Source organism: Penaeus monodon, unplaced genomic scaffold (genome assembly GCF_015228065.2).
Source record: "Penaeus monodon isolate SGIC_2016 unplaced genomic scaffold, NSTDA_Pmon_1 PmonScaffold_14067, whole genome shotgun sequence".
Classification (NCBI taxonomy): domain Eukaryota; kingdom Metazoa; phylum Arthropoda; class Malacostraca; order Decapoda; family Penaeidae; genus Penaeus; species Penaeus monodon.
This window is the reverse complement of record NW_023643118.1, coordinates 1-6,345: the sequence shown is the minus strand read 5'-3', so window position 1 is coordinate 6,345 and position 6,345 is coordinate 1. Positions and strand designations below refer to the sequence as shown.

General features: G+C 40.7%; 1 pseudogene; it reads right to left on the bottom strand.

Annotated features, from left to right (window-relative positions):
- Window positions 1-475: 475 nt before the first annotated feature.
- Window positions 476-6,312, bottom strand: LOC119569322 (annotated as a pseudogene).
- Window positions 6,313-6,345: the final 33 nt, after the last annotated feature.

Here is a 6,345-nt window from a genome sequence, read left to right as displayed (position 1 = left end):
GGGCATGGTTTTTTAAAATGGTAAATTTTAAAAAAAATGTGCAAAAAATAGCATTCTAAAAAAAAAAACCTATGGCCTAAAAGTTAAAAAAGAGGAAAAAAACTTCTGAAAAGTAAAAAACCCCAAAACACTTTTTGAAAACTACAGTAAAAAAAATTGTATAATATACTTACTTAGTTAGTATATAATATATACAAGTTAGTAAGGGAAATATAATCTACAAAAGTTTTAAAAAAATTAATCTTGACATCAGGGTTTTTATTATCAAATTATAAAAAAACTACAGTTACTTTTGTAAAAAACTTACGGTCTGATATATTTACTTAAAAAAAAATTTTTTTTAGTCCTTAGTTTTTATAACAAATTTACAAAAAAAAAGTAATCATAATTTGGGGCGGGGTTTTGTAACTTTGTAATTTTTAAAAAAAATATTAAAAATATATGATTCCATGCAAAAAAATCATGATTAACTTACCAGGGCCCCCCTGGATGTCCAAAGTGGGGTTAAATTTGAGGGATCTCTTCAGAGTGGAATCTGATTTCCAAATGTTTCCCTTTTTTTCATTTTTAGTCAATTTGTTCCATATCAGCCAAAAACCCGGGAGTCTCTTTCCAGGTTTTTTCGAGTTTTGGGCCGTGGGGCGCCCTCAAAGAAGCTTTTTTTCTTCTCCAAAATACCCCCCAATTCTTAAAGGGTTCCATCTCATCCATTTCAAAATTTTTCCCCCTCTCCTTTTTAAATCCTCACAAAAATTTTTTTTTTCGATCATGGGGTCATTCCCGCATTGAAAAAATAAACAAAAACTTTGTTACAAACTCTTTGACGTACTTTCCCGAGATATGGGGGTAATCTGGGAAAAAAAAAATAATATTTTTTGGTTTTCTAATTTTCTGATCTTACCCGCATTAGGGGAAAGTATAGTTACATAAAAAACACTGGGCAAAATTCACCCAAAAATACTTTTAAAAAGGACATTTTTTTTCAAAGGAAAAAACACTACTTTTTCGTGGCAACCTCCTTTTTTGGGGTATCACAAGACCAGGGAAGAAGGAAAGCTTTTCTAAAAAGGGGTTTTTGGGGACAGAATTTTTTCTTCTTGGGGAAAATCTTTTTAACAAACCCAAAAAAGATCGTTTTAAAGGAAAGGGGCTTCACGCGGTGGGGGCCCCCACTTCTCCTTTTTGGGATGTCAGGAAATTTCAAAAGTCGGCAGTAGCAAAAAAAGGGCGGTGAGGTAGAGCCAAAATTTTTTGGTTTTCCCTTTCCCACCATTGTCTGTTTTACCTGTTGAATAGGGAGATTTTTTGTTAAAAACACAGAGATAAAAGAACATTTCTTTAAAACACAGAATTTTTTGCATTATTTAAAAATAAAATCCCCAGGTTATTTTAAGGGGGCCCGTTTACCTTTAGAAAAACCTGGGTAAAAAAATGATCATGGCCAGGTCTGAAAAATCCTGGGTTTGATACGCTGAAACATTCCTTCCCGCATTTCACGCTCAATGTTATACCCCCTTTAATCAATACCTGTTTATCCCCCAAATATAATTAGTGTGCAAATGGGGCAAAAAATACCTGTGATACAAAAAAAACAATAAAAATAATTATATTGGTAAGTTCACATATATCAAAATCTATGCAACCTAAAAAAGACATGATAAAAAAAATTAAAAAAAATAACAAAAAATTTTTGGGGTAAAAAAAAAAAAAAAGGCAAAAAAAAAAAAACATTTTATTAAAAACACTACTTTCCAAAATATATTGTCTTTCCTGTTAGGGGTAAACCCCTTTTTTAATTTTCAGCCCCCAATGTGCCAGAAAAAAAAAAAAAATTTCCCCCTCAAATTCTTAATAAAGTCCCCCAAGCTTCTTTCTCTTTTCTTGTTTCAGGATGCAGTTGGGGAAGATCTGTGTTAAGCATAATAATGGCAAAAGCTAAAGGGGGAAAAAAAAAAGGTTTCAGGATCTCTTAGCTTTGCCCACAAAAGTCTCTGTTGCACTGGGGACAATACCGCTTTAGCAAAAACCTTTAAGGGGCGTTTCAATCTTTTGTGTTCTCCGGGATTTTGAAGTGTGTCTGGAAAACTTACGCAGAGCCCACATTACCTGCATACCTGACAGGTCGATCTCTGTGCAAAAAAAAACCGGCATCATTGGGGAAAAAAATATTTTAAATTTAAAATCTAGTCTATAAAAAATCATCATAAATTCATATTTCCAAAAATGCAGGGAAAAAAAAAAAAAATTTTACAATGAAAAAACCCAAAAAAAAAAAGATTTACTTTCTTTAAAATACAGCCATGTTAAAAGCTGTTTTGAAAGGGGCCAAAGATATTCTCCCAATCATTTCTGCTTGTTAAACCTTTTTTTTGTTAATAAGAATTTTGGGTACAGTTGAGGGGAAAAATTTTTTAAGAAAGCCCCCGTTTCCCATCAGATAGGTCACCCCCTCTCTCTGGTTTCTTGTTTAAGAGATTTCGGCCAAAAAAACGATATTGGTCTCTTTCGAAAAAAAATTTTTGGGGACCTGTTTGTTTATAGGGGGTTGTTAATTTTTCAAGCAATATGTGATATTTACAGCTTAATTCCTTTAATTTCTTACTGTGGGCAGAAAAACAAAATTACTGTGACATAAAATATTGACACATGGCAAAACATCTGCTGGGAAAAAAGACTGAAAGGTGTGAAAAAAAAAAAAAAAATAAGAAACCAAGAAAAAGGAAAACAAAAAAAACCAAACTTAAAAACTGTGTACTTGTGGCCTTATGGAAATATGAACTAAATAAAAAGAGTTGTCTAACTCTACCTTGGGGCATGTGAGGAGTATGGGTATAATGAGCATGAGCGTAGCGTGGCAGAGTGTGGGATCTGTGGAGGGGATGGTTTGAGAGTAAGTCATTCCTTCCGAGGAATGGGGACTGCAGGGAATCTTCTGAGTTTTCGCTGTGATGTTGCTCAAACCGCTTATCGTCATAGATGACCTCGCTTGTGCTCATCTGCTTGGTGGAATTGTGAAAACTCATTTTCTTTTTGGTTTCTGCTGCACATTTTATGGTCCATCTTACAGCTACTGGAGCCTCAGATTGAAAAACTCAGATGTTAAAACAGAATCACTCACTAAGAAAACACTAATTGAGAGCTGAGTCAATTTTCTCGGTAGCAAAAAAAAAAGAATTTGAAAACAAAAATGTGATGATTCATTCATTTACTCTTTAAATCAAAAGCTGAAAAGCAAAAAAAACCGAATCAAAGGAATAAAATCATATCATTGTAAAATAGGACTAGCTGAATGTCTTTCTGTTGGACGTTGGCAAATTTTCACAGGACAGCCCTTTGAAAGTACATTATGGCCCTCATTCTGAGAAAAACAAAAACTGAGAATCATGCAATAGATGAGTTTGCAACCATTCAAAAAATCAAACTTTCAGAATGCAGAAAAAGTTTGTCATTTAAGTTCTCTACCTGATTCTTGCGCTTCCATATTGGGGGAAGTGGGGATGGTAGTCTGAATTATCAACTTGGTCATGGGTTGATAGAGGAGTAGCGCGATCAGACGTGGATTGAGGACAGTGAAGAGGTCCGAGCCTGAGGGACTGAACGCTGGGGACAGAGAGCCATGTCTGCAGACCTGTGTAATAAGGATTAATTAGTTCTGTAAAAAAATACAAATTAAAACTTACACATTACAAAGAAAAAAAAAAACCACCTTGTTACTTATGCATACACAAATAAATTGGCTATAACAATATGGTTTTTAAATAAAACGATTGTTTACCTTCTAAGTGCGCCTCTGTCACTGTGTCCTCCTTCCGAAGTGAGGGACGAGGGAGTAGATGAAAGGTGTGGTGTCAAAGATGGTGGATGACCACTGTACTCTGTGGGTTGGCAGTTGATAGCGCCGCAGCACTGCAAAGGAAATGAAACTATTATATTTCCTGCCCATGAAAATTCCTGATTCATATTAGAAAAAGCTACTCAAAAAATACCATCGGACGCCTCTAAACCACAAACAAACAAACAAATGAAAAACTATTGTAATAATGGCAATATGTAGGTTAAAACATCCTAACACAAAATGTCAATCATAATAAAAATGTCAATAATACTTAATTGTGATACCGACCTGTTCCACACTACCACTGCTCTCGCTGGGACTTGGATGGAAGGGGACGGAGGCGGTCGGGGGGAACCTCTGGCGGAATCTTCTTGCCACGGCCCCAAACTTCCTCGCCTCTGATTGACCCACCGTCAAACGGGCCATATTTGCACTGTCCTGGACTTCCCTGTTAGAGGGGAAGACGCTTACACATTAGCAACATGATATATGAAACCTCACGCAATGCAGCATTTTAATGATATCTTTGAAGTGATATTCATGAGAAGTTTTCAGGATAAAGAGAAAAAATCCTACATTAAAAACTCAGTACTTACGAAAGCCACCCTCGTCCGACGAGATGTACTTGATATCCCTGGAGGAGGCGTATGAGGGCGACGTCGCCCCTGGTGCTGGTTAGTCCACCGGAGCCGTTTCCTTCGCGTGCGTGGGGCGCTGGGGTGGGCGTGGGAGGTCGGCGTGAGAGGAGAGGTGAGCTGACCCCAATGGGACAGTAGAGGGAAAACTGTCATTTCATGGGCCGCCAGCGTGTCGTGAAGGTCCATGGTTGTCCTGCTGTATTTCGCGAGGAAGTCGTGGAGGTGGCCGGGGTGGTCGTCCTTGGCGTGGTCGCGCAGGGACAGCGGACCGGGGCGGGGGCCGTCTTTCCCTCGCCGTTACACTATCGGTAGAAAATCACTTAGTACACGGGACTATACACACTTAATATTCAAAGGGACGCTCTTTAAAATGGATGAAAACAAAACTGCAATGAAAACCAAAATCTGCGCCCAGAAACCACACACTAATCCTTGTTTTAACAAAAGGGCGCAAGAGACCCACCTGTGGCCACTCAGATTCTCTGCAAGCTGATCGAAACCTCTGAGCGGATAAAAGGTGTTCCGCATCGTGATAGTGCTGATTTGAGGTGTCGGTTCCACTCGGGCACGTCCCACGGTGAAACCTCCGTGGAGAGGGCGCTTCTCCTGTGCTTTTGGCTGTGGCAGGTGATGGGAGCGGAAAAACTTTTTGTACATGGCATAGTGTCGGTAGGCTCTCTGGATGGTCACGCCGCCGCCCGTCGCGCTACCTCACCACCATAACCTGCGCGAGCAAAAAACGGGGACGGTTAATAAAAAGCACTGTAGGTACATTTTCACCGCAATTCAAGGAACCAAAAAGACTGTAGTAAAACCAGCAGTAAAATACCATAAAAGGGGATACGATACGTAACCTGCGTTCCAGCATCTCCAGGACGCATATCTGCAAGATCTTGTGAGGAGTTTTCATATCCGTGGCCGGTTGCCCGGGCGCTCCCACTGCCTCGCCACCGCCCCGCCGCGGGTTTGCTGCTGTCATCTGCCGCCGCCCCCCCGGGGGCGCCTGCCCTTCGCCCGCCCATGCCCACCCCGCTCGACTGGTGATACTGGCCTGTGGCATCTGTGGGCGAAACGCTCCTCTAAAGTTACACATGAAGATTTTCAAAGGACCATCAGATTTCGTACTAGAGATAAGCTTGAAATCAAACGCCTGACATTAATACCGATAAAGGCGGTCGCCAGGCATGCTGACAAATGTGTTCACTAGTTGGGGCTTACCTGAGGTCGGCGGGACGAGGCTCCCATTATGGTGGTGGTGAGGGGGGCCCATGGTGGAGATGGTGGGGAGGGGACGGGGGGGCCGCCCGCCGCCCTCCGGACGCTGTAAAGACTTGGTGATGCCCGGACCCCCGCCCCGGTTTGACGGGCGGCCCCTAACCCGCAATATGGACGGATTCTACCTTCACCGGGGAAAAACTGCAAAGTAAAAAGAAAGGAAAACATTAATGAAACGAAGAAAAACACAACAACAGGACAACAAAGAAAATAAAGATAAAAAGTTACAAAAAGTGTCATACGAAAAAACACAGGAAACCACTGTAGGATATATGGTTGTTTGCGGGTGTTCCCGACGTGAACCTGAGGGAGGGGTCAGCTGTCAAAACGTGACACGCTACCATGCAGCTGACGATGAGTGATGGGGCGCGCGGTCCATCCCGAGGTCACGTCGGGGACACCCGCCAAACAAACCATATATCTACAGTGGTTTCCTTGTGTTTTTTTGTATGACACTTTTTGTAAACTTTATCTTATTTCTTTGTTGTCTGTGTTGTGTTCTTCGTTCATTAATGGTTTCCTTTCTTTTACTTGCAGTTCCCCGGTGAAAGGTAGATCGTCCATATTGCGGTTAAGGGGGCCGCCGTTCAAAACGGG